Source organism: Podarcis erhardii, assembly GCF_964252035.2.
Source record: "Podarcis erhardii genome assembly, chromosome: 9".
NCBI classification, from domain to species: domain Eukaryota; kingdom Metazoa; phylum Chordata; class Lepidosauria; order Squamata; family Lacertidae; genus Podarcis; species Podarcis erhardii.
Window position 1 is genome coordinate 54,238,053 of NC_138512.1, and position 13,724 is coordinate 54,251,776.

Genomic DNA, 13,724 nt, shown 5'->3' on the forward strand with positions numbered 1-13,724 from the left:
CAGCAGCAGAGGTTTTTTATTCCTTATCCCTTTCTTTTGCAGGTTAAATTAATTCTGTTTCCTCCCCCCCTTCTCCTGCACTACAGGGGGGAGATCCTTTCGATGTCTGGTTTAATAAGAGTTAAAAGGAAAGTCCGTTTAAACACAGCTCAGTCTTTTCATTGCTCCGTTAATCATGCAGATCCGGGAGGCTGACTTCCTTAATTTTTGCCTTCCCGTTTTCAGCCAAATCTTCTAGATTTTTAAGTCCCGTTTTAATTTTGCGTTCTTACTCACGGGTATTGTTGTTGCCAATCTTTAGTTTCAGAAAGGAATCGGCGCTCTCCGTTAATGGCGACGCGGCTTCACTCCGTAAGCTGGGTAGCGATCCTCAGCACCGCGCTCACCCCGATGCCGCTCCGGAGCCTTTAAAAAGGCTCTTTCACGATGCCGGGGGGGCGCAAAGGTGCCCACCGAATCTCCTTGCTCACAGGCTTCAGCGCCTGTGATTTTAGGGGTCCCCCGCTTGCCGTAGCGGGTAAGACCCGAACTTACGGAGCAGTCCTGCCTCGGAGCTCGAGGCTAGGACCGCCATCAAACGCTGGCGCCGACCGGAAGTCCCGGTTATGCATGTAGAGCAGTTTTCTCCACTGAAGAAAGGGAGGTGTTTGTTTGTTTTTCAGGTTGTTCCAAAAGCTTAAATCCTTGGTTGATAAGAACCTAAGAAGAGCCTACTGGAGCAGCTCCATGGCTCATGTAGTCTAGCATCCTGTTCTCTCAGTGGTCAACCAGATACCTGTGGGAAACCTGCAAGCAGGATTTGAGCACAACAGCACTCTTCCCTTTTGTGGCTTCCTGCAACTGGTTTTCAGAAGCACTACTGCTTCCAGCTGTGGCCTAATGGTATAACAAGAGGGCCACTTTGATGATGGGGTGGTGGGTGCCAGGTAGATAGGAGAGAAATAAAAAGTAAGTTTGTTCTTAAAGGGTAAACTGACCCAATCTGCACTTTCCAAAACAAGATGTAAATTGAAACACAGCCATCCTTCAAAAATTGTGCTCAATTTTGCAAGGTTGTTTCAAGCTAAGTAATGTGTACTGCATAAGTTAGAGTAAAGTGTGTGTGTGTACAAACACATACATACCGTACATAAGTTAATTAAAATACAGTGAGCCCACAACCTAGGTGTATTTAACTTGTGCACATTCAGCTTTCCACATGTGGCGAAAGGAGAGGTGGTGTAAAGGGTGCAAGGTTCTGGGGGGAAATGACTTTGGCAATCCCATTCACCTTCTGTTGGAGGACAGAATTGAGTTTGTTTTGTATTTTGTCCTGCACCAGCCCACTGTCCTCAGATGTGGAGGACACTCTCCTGTGGCTGGTACCTGTCCAGTTGGGAAAGAAGAGTTTGCCCTTCCAGAAATGGCTGCGGAGAGCAGCTTCTCAGGAGACCTTTGGAGATCAGATGACTGCTGAGGAATCTTACATCTGCTGCAGTTGGGTAATGGTGGTGTCTGACTGCTACTGTCATTTGTTTTATTACGCTGTGGGCGATTGTGAGAGCTGTTGTTTTGATAGCTTTCAATTGCTTTATTGTTGACTGTTCTGAGCCCTTGAGTTGAGGAAAACTGGATATATATTGTTTTCATTCATATATATATATATATATATATATATATATATATATATATATCCTCAGTTTCTGCTTAGTTTCAGGATTGGCAAGAGTGTCCCTGTTTTGCATGTTTCATTATTGCAGTTTGCCTAGAGCTTCCCCACTTTTCATTTAAATTCTACTTCCTTCCTCTCTTATAATCTTGGACAAGAAATTAAAGCAGGGTGTGGCTCATCATTTCTCATTTGGCAAAAGACAGAGAGAATAAGTACCTGCCTAGGAGCTGTTGGCTGCAAGGAGCTGTTGGTTGCCAGATGGAGGAGAACTCAAGGATCTTAGCTGCATTCCTGATTATCAACCCATCTCAGCAGGTACAAAGGGGCAGGCAGTAAGAAAAAAAGGTTAAGGAGAACTCGCAAGGAGTGAGATTGCAACCAGCAGTTTTATTCAGCTAAGCTTTGATCTGAGTTAAACAAATGGATCTAACTACTGTATGTTGTGTTCATTAATTTCAGTGGGTCTAACTTGAGTAAAACTTACTTGAGTACCACGCATTCTTTCTCTTCTTAACAAATGAGTAGTTCAAATGTTTCTGCTGCTTGTCCGTCCATTTTGCCCACCCACCCAGCCTCCCTGCCTGCTCTAGGGCATAAGGAATTATTAACCCTGTTGGATCAGACCAAAAGCCTAACCTTTCTTTTTCAGTCTGAGAGCCACATTCATTTCTGGGCAACTTCCAGAGGACTTCATGCCAGTGGTGCATGGGGCAAGAAACAAAATTGGGCTGAGCAACGAATTCACATTTTAGTTCTGTATAGTAGGCTACACCTCTGTCTCTACTCTCCATCCAAGCAAGCAAGAAGCATTGTCAGAGTTTAAGGACATATTCCAGCCAGCTAAAGAGACACACAAGCAGGCAAAGCAGGGCTAGCAAGCAGTGTGGCTTGGGAGCATGTGTAGCCTGGGGATAGTCCCAAGGGCCACATTTGGTCCCAGGCTTGAGGTTCCCCATCCCTGGCCTGGGATGCTAACCTAGCATCATCCTGTTTCCCACTGTGACCATGCAGATGCCTATGGGAAGCCCATAAGCTGGACATGAGGGCAATGTCGCTTTCCTGCTGTTGTCTATCAGCTGCTCCCAGAGGCATGCAAAATGAGACATATTTTCTTGTAGCAGCTGAGAAGGAAGTGTGTGTAAAAAGCCTGCAGGGTGGGCATTGCGAGAGGAGCTGTGGATTCTTAGCAATCTTAAAACTTCCCTGATATTCCTCTTTTTCAGGACAAGGGTTTGGGGTCCACTAACAACCCCTTATGCAGGTTTATGATTATATTGTGCTGGTGGCAAGGCATCACCAAATAACAGCACAATTAGTAAACCCTTTCTCTGTTCCTCAGTTATTATTACTACTACTACAACAACTCCTTTTTATGTAAATGCCCTGTGGGAGTCAGTGGGTGTGCTCCAGAAGAAATTCTGAAGGTTTTAGTTTTTGAAAAGAATGCAGCCTACTGAAAAGGGTTATTCAGTAAGCAATGCCAACAGTAGTAATTTCTGAAGTAGCCGAATTTTATGAGAGGCTTACAGGATGTTTGTGGTCGCTCGGACAGACAGTAAGTTACAGCATACAGGGCTGCTGCTTCCTTTCAGTGGCCTAAATCTCAGCAGCTATTTATATTCACCAGCAATCTCACATAAATGTTATCTGACATATCTGTAGCACCTACCAGCAAAGGGAACTTTGCCATTGTTCTGGCCGTTGGGCAACATTCTTTCAACCTTGTAAACTACCTCACTGGAATTACTTCTGGCCATGACTGAATCTAACAGGATTTTTGCTCCTGAGCTCTGCAACTTCATACTTTGTGGAAACTGCTTCAACAGGTAAAATGCCCTAAGAAACATGCAAGATCTGGCCTGTTCCTTGGTCGAGATGTTAAGATTCCAGACTCCCCAACTCTGCTCCAACGAAAGCATTTAGCTTGGATCTTCAAACATGCAAGGCACAATTCACATCTTCCACTAACAGCTTTGGCTGAGCGTCATTGTTTTTCACTTCAGAACTTTCCCTGTGTAAACCTGCTCTTTAATGCTCAATCACAGCAAATACTAATTCAGGCTTTAAGCGGATTGCCATTTGCTGCAACTGAGCACTAAAGAGTGGGTTTTCACAGGGAAAGCTCCAGAGCAAAAGAAAAAGGAAGCTTAGACACAACGTTTTAAAGTGCAGACTGTGTCTGGAAAGAGCAGAGAAAAGGCAAATGTGAACTCACATTGTTGTTCTGCAATAGAAGTCTTGAAGTCTTAAGGCAATATTCCAGGATTACTCAAGTATAAGTTATTCGTAGAATGCAGTGCAAATTACTTTTCTTGAAGCTTCATGGGAACAGCTAAGTAAGGTTGTCACAGTCTTGTCATAAGCACATATATGTGCAATATTTTGACTCATCCTTAATTGATGGCAGAATTCAAATGTGCAGACTGCAAAGGTAATGCGGGCAAAAGAGTAAGAGGTCTTTCTTCTAAGCTGTGAGTCCTAGCAAAAGAAAATGAAACTATTGCCTGTGTAAACAGGAGCTCGTTTCTAACAATGAAAGCTTTGAAAATTTTGCCTAATACCCCCTGCTTACCCTGCACAAGATAGGTGTCCACGCCCCAACACAACGCGCAGTGTTAGCAATACCAGAAAATGCATTTTGCAGCATAAAAGTATCACTGTTCAGGGTGTAAAAGGATTTGTCCCTGGTGGCACTGAGCTTAATGACACTGTCAGTAACACAGAGTTGGCAGGGAAGTATCTACGTGGGTAATTCATCCCAAATGGGGAAAGGAGGCTACATGAGGTTTTCATTTCAGTTACTGCCTATCCATACTGAAGGAAATACTAGCCCGCCTGGGAAGACTGTGTGATTTTATTGCGTGACCGTGTCTATCCAAACCCCTCCTGGGGGAATCAGCTAGTACAAAAATAACTATTCTGTAGTGCCAAATTTGTTTGCGTTGGTGGTGGGAGAGTATTTAATAGGGTATTGATAAGAATTAAAGCATGCTATGGGTGGTGGTGGGGGGGAACAACAGACCTCTATTGATTAATCCCAAACTTATTTACCTGGGATGAAAAAAGGTGTGTGCATGTCTGAAATTCAGTCAGATGCTCTGCCCTCTGTACCTTCATTTTTTTTTTATATAATAATATTTATTAAATTTTTAAACAATAATCAACATACATAACAACATGATCTTTTTCAATAACCACATTTCATTCTCATCTTTGGACTTCCTCACATCTCTTGTTCCTGCATTCTGAGCACATAATTTTTTCTAGCAAATTATTTACTTAATTCAGTTTATATCATGTAATTGTCCAATATTAAATCTCAAATCTTAGAATTTAAATCACTCTTTTTAAAAAAAAACTTAATTCTAGCATATTATTTATCCAAAATTTGTCTTTTCTTTAAGTCACGTTTAAATTTATATTCTTTGTTACTAATTTGTTGGAGCCATATTATTACAGATCTTACATCTTTCTTAACATTTGTACAATTTACAGTGTTTTTGTAAATAGTCCTTAAATTTCTTCCAATCCTCCTCCACCAGTTCTTCTCCCAGGTCTCGGATTCTGCCAGTCATCTCTGCCAGTTCCATATAGTCCATCAGTTGCATCTGCCATTCTTCCAATGTGGGCAAATCTTGAGTTTTCCAGCCTTTAGCGATGAGTATCCTTGCTGCTGTTGTGGCATACATAAAAAAAGCTCGATCCTTCTTTTGCACACTCTGGTCAACAATGCCCAAAAGGAAGGCCTCTGGTTTCTTAGGGAAGGTATACTTAAATACCTTTTTCAGCTCATTATATATCATTTCCCAGAAAGCCTTCACTCTAGGACAGGACCACCAGAGGTGAAAGAATGTTCCTTCAGCTTCTTTACACTTCCAACATTTGTTATCAGGCAAATGGTATATCTTTGCAAGCTTGACTGGGGTCATGTACCAGCCCTCTGTACCTTCAATATAAGATTACAAGGGGAGAAACATCTGCCCTCTCGAGCAGGACCAGAGTGACAGCATGGCACGACCCTTTAAAAATGCTTGCTGGGCACCTTTTGAGGGAATACGCCTGAGCAGATAAAGCCAGCAGGGGCCTCAGTGTACAAGGAGAGAATACATGTCATCAAAATTACTGCTAGGGAAAAGAAAAAGGTGCAGCCGAAAGAATGGATTTTGTTTTAGAAGCACTTCAAGTCCAATGTCCCCCAGAGGGGTTTACATACAGTCAGGGCTCATCCACACTTCCCTTTGCTCTGCCGCTTTCCTCCAGGGAAACCCAATTTTTATCGTTGAATGAGAGGAAACGCCAATTGGGTTTTCTCCAGATTGGTGTTTGCTCTGCTTTATCACCAAAGAGCAGGTTTCCCCAGGGAAAGGGGTGGGGAAAGGGCACAACCGTTGAGACCCATGCTTTCTAGGCACGGAACAAGTGCAAGTCTGGATGCGCCTTCAGTTAAAACAAGACCATCCCTGCCTACAGGCTGCATCACACAACATCACACAAGGGGATGGGGGGGGGGGAAATCAAACTCTGGTGCCAATTCTTAAATAGTAGTTCTTATAATGACCAGCTGGCATAGAAGCAGCTCAGGGGCCGGAAGGGTCTGGTGGGTGGTGTTTTGGCAAAGCTGGTGGAATGAGCCCTGCTTCTCATTTCCCCCATTGAGACACCCCGATGGAGTGGCTGCTTCTAGGTGAGAGCTGAAGGAGAAGAGACCTGATGGAGCTGGTCTTCCAGCACACGATGGAATGAGCCCTGCTTGCCAATGTACAGGCTGTGGAAGCTGACAGAGCAAAGTGATAACTTGGAAGTGGCAGTGTGGAAATTCAACTCTGCCCACTTCCAAGCCCCACTCTTTAACTCTTTGCTAGAATGCTAATAAAGACTCAGCATCAAGAAGGGAACAAACGGGAAACTCAGGCAACCCCCATTTATGTGGGGGTTACGTTCTGAGGCACCACGTGTTTAAGTGAAATCGCATATATTGGGAACACTATTGGAAAAACTATCAAGCACCACAGTCGCTCCCTCCAAACCTCCATGCTCAAACTCCAACTCTCCACAGGCCTCAAAGGTCAGTGCAAGGGCTCCTGGATTGTTAGACACTGTTTTCTTGCCATTTTTGCTGTTTCTGTGCTATTTCCCCCCCCCCCTTTTCTTGCCACTGCTGGGTTTGCAGCGATGCAGGCGGGTGCGGTCACCCGTGCCTTGAACACATGTAAATGGGGAGTTGCATATATTAAATTAGCTCTGTTCTCACTTAGCTCCAGTCTCCAGCCTCACCCAGGGGGCGGATTTTTAAAAATCAAAAGCTGGACAGGCTAGGTATCGCTGATACAAGATCCTTTTTAAGGAGTGCTGTCTGCATGTACCTGTAAACCAAGCGATTCTGTTGTCACATTCTGTACCCCCTCCCCATGCATTGGAATTTCATTTTAACCACAACTATGTCAGCAAGCTGCTGCCTCATATAATTTATGAAATATTGCATAAAAAATAATAATCCACCACTTGGCAAACACTGATAGGGGTGTAGGCAAGGTGGAGAAGGGAGGTGGAATGAAAGCAAGTAAAGAAACATGTTACTGTACATGTATTGTCTTGAAACTATGCGCTGCTGTAAGAGGCCCCAAGACATCTCTGACTTACTACTGGTACTTACATAGCTGAGGTACTTGGTTATCGCCACCTTGAACAGAGACCCAGTGGTCGTATTTCATTCTTAGAATAATTTATGGCATATGTCCCTCCTTTTTTTTTAAAAAAAAAAAAAAAAGCCTAAGCCTTTGGATCATATAGCTGCATACAAATTTCATATCTATGTGGGACAACTGTATTTGCTTGCAGCCTACATCTAAGGCACAGTGTCAGCTCTGTTATTCATTTATTTTGATGCTTAGTCCACCTTGTTCTGAGGATTCCAGATGGGTAACAGCAAACTGTCATTTGCATCCTTTGTGAGGTGCCCAGAAAACTCCTGTTATATAGAAATGTAGTGGGTAAATAAATTAATAAATAAATAAGAGCTTGCCTATAAAGTTGGTGACCTTCCTTCCACCTCCAAGTTTTGATTTCTTTTTTATTATTATTTTGTTTGCAAGGCTGCTTTTAACCTTTGGTTACTTAAGAAAAGAACACTCCGATTTGTTTTAGAAAGCATAGCCACTACCGTGTTCAGTACATCTGTCTTGCATTTTGAGCTCAATGGCAAACTGTATTCTGTTCACAATCGTCTTCCTGTGAAATGTTCTATCTTGCACACCTCCACTCCCATTCCCATTCCCATTCCCATTATGAGCCACTTTGCAGAAGAGGGTGGGGCATGATTACTTTTCAACCCTGGTTGATTTTAAATAGCTCTCTGGACAGTTGAATAAGAGCTAGGAATGAGATAAGTGCTGGCAAAAATACAACCTTTTTCTTTTACACAATAGGCTTGTTTATTTTATATGCTGATCCATCTTTTAGTAAATTCCACTGGGTCAAAGTTCATTACTTCGTGGCAAAAGACCTTTGTACCCCACAACCCCCAAATTTAATTCTTCTTGTATCATATTTTGCATGGTCTGCTAACCTCTCCATTTTAATCATGTTTGTACACCAGCTCAAATTCACTGAATTTTCTTTCTTCTTAGTAACATGCAGAAAGTTTTTTTTTTATTAAAAGCCAAGGTTACAATCCAAAATAGTCCAAGATAAACTGAAATCAGTAGAGATTTATACTGTAATGTGCAAAGCTCTTCCCTATCCATTTAATTTTTATTGCCTATTTTTACTATTAACAATCTTGCATTTCATCAGTAACCCTGCTGCTAGTGTGGGGCTGGTGGGCCTTCAAAACAGCGAGAGAGCTAACCGGGGTTAGCCTTACCAAAATTGCTTCCACAGTTATCATTATTTGCGTACAAGCCTTAGTTTCTCTTCGCTGACCGCCACTACAGTTAAAAGGGATATACTCTCCTCTTAATGACGGAAATTGTGGTGGCTGGTATAATTAATATTCCTTCAGTAAACAGAACAACATGTGCATACAGATAAGACAGGGAAGCCTGCCTCTGTGTAATTAGTTCTCACAAACCAGTAATCAGCAGCTAATTAGTTTTATTTCTGTTCTTCCAGTACACTGGATGGCTCATTCCCTGCCTGCTTCCCACTCTCTATTTATGTAAAGGATCTAAACTGGAATCTCTTTCTCACCTTTTGCTAATCACGGAAGCTTTACATATTCCTGTTTGATCTTTCAAAAAAAAAAAAAAGGCCTTTAATGTGCCCCCTCTCCCTGTCCATTATATTCGCTGCACTGTTAGCATTCCAATATTGTCTCCAACGGATGGAATTAGTGCTTTTGCAATTGGACTAGATGATCACCAGGGTCTCTTCCAACTCTACAATTCTATGTTTCTGGTTGCCCTTATCCAGTACTTTTTTTTCTTTAAAAAATGTTTAGGGGTACTCTCATTTTCCTACTCACATTGAAATACTGAACCTCAATGAGGCCAAACTTAGATTCACAAAATGTTTAGCGGTATGCATCCCCCTGCGTCCCCCCAGAAAAAAGCACTGTCCTTATCTGAACATTTTCTAACTTTAGAGGTGAGGCAACCACAATTGTGCGCAGTATTCCAAATGTGGTTGCACCATATATTTGCATAATGGCATTATGATATTGGCAGTTTTATTTTAAATTCCTTTCCTAATGAGCCCTAGCATGGAGTTTTCCTTTTTCATGACTACCACATACTGGGTCAGTACCTTCATTGAGCTATCTACTATGACCCCAAGGTCTCATTCCTGGTCAGTCACCTCCAATTCGGACACCATGAGTGTATATGTAAAATTAACATGTGTTTATTGCCCCAACATGCCTCGCTTTACACTTGTTTACATTGAACTGCATTTGCCATTTTACTGCCCATTTACTCAGTTTGGAAAGATCCTTCTGGAGCTCTTCACAATCTCTTTTTGTTTTAACAACTCTGAACAATTTAGTATCATTGGCAAACTTGGCCACTTCACCGTTCCAGCCTAACTTTAGATTGTATATTTGAAACACTAATGAACTTTCATGGACTATTAAAAAACAAATCACAAAGTGATGCTGCGATGTAGCAAACTGAGTTTAAGATGAGTATAAAAAATGAGCAATTGTCCATCCCTACTTCAGTATTTCTGGAAATAACTCTCAATAGTTAAATTGTTGCAGAGAAGTAGTACCAGTCTTTTCTTGGAAGCACTTCACTCATCAGACCCAGTGGGAGCCTTTATTTTGACTGCTGTCAAAAGTCAACGGTGCCATTACTTGAACGAGGGCATTCAATTTATTTGGGGGGAACTAAACCAGTTTCCCATTATCATTTGTGAGTCTAAACCAGTGTAATGGAAAGCAAAGGAGCTCAAGTGTCTTGCAGATGAGATCTTTAAGCTCCCTGATTATATAGTTTTGGAATAAGATACTGAACAGGGACCATATATAAAGAATGCTGTACTAAAGCAAAAACCTGCCAAGCATGGATATAAAGAAATTAAGGTACCAGGAAGCAAGTCAGTAGGTTTACTGGGAGATGAAAAGAAGGTATCCCAAATTCCCATACTAAATTCCCTTCCCTGTAGTCATCAATTTTAATTTAACATAAGCCATGATAATAAATACATTTTATTGCCTCTCTCATCCCTTTCTTATGGGATCTGCAGATGCAGACTCTCTGCTAATGCTTTTGACTGATTTGCAGGACTGAATTTAGTTCATGTTACTATAATCATCACAGGTAAAATATAAGTATTAGTGTTTTTAAATTAATGAACTCTCTTCTTGTTGGCACACAGCTTGAAATGTTGTTGCACTTAATTCCAGATAGATCCTGGGAATATTTTTGATCAAGCCAGGCAGATGCTTGATTTTTGATTAAATGTCTTTTTTTCTAACACAAAACATTCAAAAAGTTGCTTTTTGTACTATTTCTTTATTAAGGTTTTATTGGTGCTACAATTTTTAATGGAGAGATTACTGGGTGCAAATAATATATCACACACAGAATTTTCATATTTAAAATTTCCAAAAGCTTTTTATTCTGTGCAAAAGGACACCTGGGGTTGCAGCAGTTGGTTCCTAAAGAGAGAGCATTTCACATGGGAGATAAAGGGATACAATGGGGTACAGAATTACCATGTTTCATCAGCAACTTTTGATTCATAAGTGATTTTTTCCAATAAGGTCACATTCCACCCATAGTTATATTAACTCTCTAAAGAGCCAGGGTTATGCTATGCTAATTGAGCTGTGGCTGTCAAGAAGATTATCAGATCTTTTCAAAGAATGTTATACTTGTCAGCCAATAACATTAACAGTGCTAATCTGGGATCAGGTTCAGTAATTTGCTTCTCTCCACCCTCACCCCCATCTTATTTATTTATTTTGTTGCATCTGGGTAGGCTTGTCTAAACAGGAATGTTTTTAGCAGGTGCCGAAAAGAGTGAAGGTGTCTGCTTGATCTCAATATGCAGGGAGTTTCAAAGTGTAGGTGCTGCCACACTAAACAATCGAGTTCTTACAAATGTGGAACGGGTATTATGTGGCACCTGTAAAAGTGCCAATTCCGTCAATCGAAGCAGTCAAGTTACATGCTAAGTTCTGTCAGTCTTAACCCTAGCAACAAAGCAGACACACTCCTCTAGTCATATGATGCGGTCCTGCGGGCATTAAATATCACCCATCTGCATTTTTAAAAGCTGACTCTTCTCTATTTGCTGAAGCAGTGCACATTCTCCACTTATTCCAGTCACCAACTGAAACAGGGTCACAGAAATCCACCTTCCACACAGCTGACTGTATATCTCAGCAAATAGCAAAGATTTTGACGTTAAGCCAATACTCACATTTTTAGAGGTAAGCATTATACAGTAAACTAGCATTCTTCAACCTTGGGCCACTTGATGTTGTTGGACTACAATGCCCATCATCCATAACCATGGGTTAAAATGGCAGTGGATGATGGGAGTTATAGTCCAACAGCATCTGGGGCCACAAGCTTGAATGACTGTTCTAAACTGAAAGGGGTGGTGGATTTGGGGTGGGGGTGGTGGATGGTGGTGGGAAAAGGAATTATTTGTGGGATTGAGTATAATTATGTTTGAACACTTTTAAGGATTGTATGAAATGTATGTTTGTATGCTTGTATATCTGAAATATATGTGTATTAATGATGAACTATTTTAACAATAAACAATTTCTTGAATTAAAAAAAGAAAATAATAAACCAAGAAGCTTATGTGCTCAAAAAAAAAAAAAAAAAAAAAAGGAAGGAGGTGGGGAAAGAGAAGAATGGGGCTGCACTCCTGGCTAATGGCATCAAAATGACTGCATGAAAGTTTTAGCTAGTGATTTAGAAGTGTTCAGCTGTTCCTCACTTGCAGGCCCCTTTTAATGCTGAAATCAGATCCTGCACCCCTCATTGTCTGCATGCACAAGACACTGTTGGGCTTCCATGGGTAGGAGTATGTCAAAGGCTGTGTGCCCATGACCCTGCCCGTTCTCTTCCTTCACACAAATAGCCGTAACCACTGGGTTGTTCAATTCACAATTGTTTATTAGTAGCAGGGTGTTCCTTCACACTCTTTCTCTCTGCTGAATACAATCAGGAAGTTCCTTGTTGGGGTGAGGGGTAGCGTGAGACTGTACTTCTAACCTGCTACCCCCTGAGCTCCTTCCCAGCACCTTCTTCCTGCAGCCTTTGGCTCAGCTGGAACTCAAATCAAGCCATCTCAACCCCTTCCCTTCATTTCCACTTCAATTATAAGGAACTGAGACCTCACTGTTATCAACCGTTCCTTCTCTGTCTTCTCTGACCCCTCTGCAATGAAGATAAGTGGCGTGTGTTGCCTGGCTGTAGTCTTGCTGCCCATCGATCCTCCACAATGTGGGCCAGTAGGGCACTCCCTGGCAGTCTTCCACAGGCAGGCATGCTGTTAACCCAACAAAGTAGTCATGGCCTCATCTAGTTTGGACCTGAGAGCATGAAATTGGCTGGGCTGGGCTCTGTGGTGGTTTGAAATGTGAAACTGGATTTTAGTTCTCCTTTGCAAAGCCTTTAGTAAAATCAAACAAGGGATTTGTTGCTGTGAGGAGCTTTTATGGCTTGTGCTGAGGATTTCTGAAAATTCATCTGTGTTTTTATTGCTGAGAGTGCAAATACTGTAGTAGAAACACACAATGAACATGCGATTCTGGAAATGGTGGCATATAAAGTTTCCACATATGGCATGAAGTTCCGACTTGGTATGGTACAGATGGCTTTCGATGGTGTTTGTAATATTTAACACCTCCTAAAAATATGTTCATCTTTCACAGCAGTAAAACAGCACTATTTTAGATATTATTCCATATATTCCAGTCTCAGTCACAGAGCGAAAGAGCAGGCAGGAAAGTCTAAGCTGAAGGCAGGGCTAGTAAGTTAGTGCTCCTTCAGAGGAGGAAGGTTCTTTCTTAACTATTTTTTTCTAGAAGAGTAGGGCTTCTTCACTGCTCTCAATCCCTGCTCGAGACTGAAGCCAGCAGTCTTTTCTTTTTCCTCACAGACATTCACACGCTCCCCCTGCTCAGTTCCTAGGTAGCTGGTAAAGGAAGGGTGTTTTGCATACTGCTCAACAGTCCCAATTTAAGTAGGACATCCTGGAATTACAGGAGCCATTCCAGGCTTCTGATTGGATCCTGGAATGTCCCATTGTACTGGACTAAAAGGCATTCAAGATGTCCCCCTCAAAGCGGGACGATATGAGTTTATTCACATGGATTTTTTCTTATTCTAGTCTTGCTCTTTGACCTCAGTGAAAAGTGAGTTATTTTTTACTGGTTCTACTAAAATGAGAACAATTATTGCTTATTATATGCATGTTACGCATTATTACACACATTATTATGCACATTATATGAATATAATAAATATGTGGTTTTAATTGGTTGAGTAGCTTGTTTGCCACTCCGGGAAACCTTTCATGCTGAAGAGAGGGAGAAGCATTAATTAATTCTTAATCATCCTACTGCAGATGTAGCCAGCCAACGTCATAGCAGACTATAGATTTTTCTTCT

The 13,724-nt window shown here is 41.6% G+C and overlaps 1 long non-coding RNA gene across 1 annotated transcript in view; it reads left to right on the forward strand.

The window, feature by feature from the left end:
* The first annotated feature begins 6,615 nt into the window (after positions 1-6,615).
* Positions 6,616-13,724, forward strand: part of LOC309350497 — a 73,153-nt gene continuing 66,044 nt past the window's right edge. Inside the window, exon 1 of the long non-coding RNA XR_014160438.1 lies at positions 6,616-6,716. This is a non-coding gene — a long non-coding RNA (uncharacterized lncRNA). The remainder of the gene's footprint in view (positions 6,717-13,724) is intronic.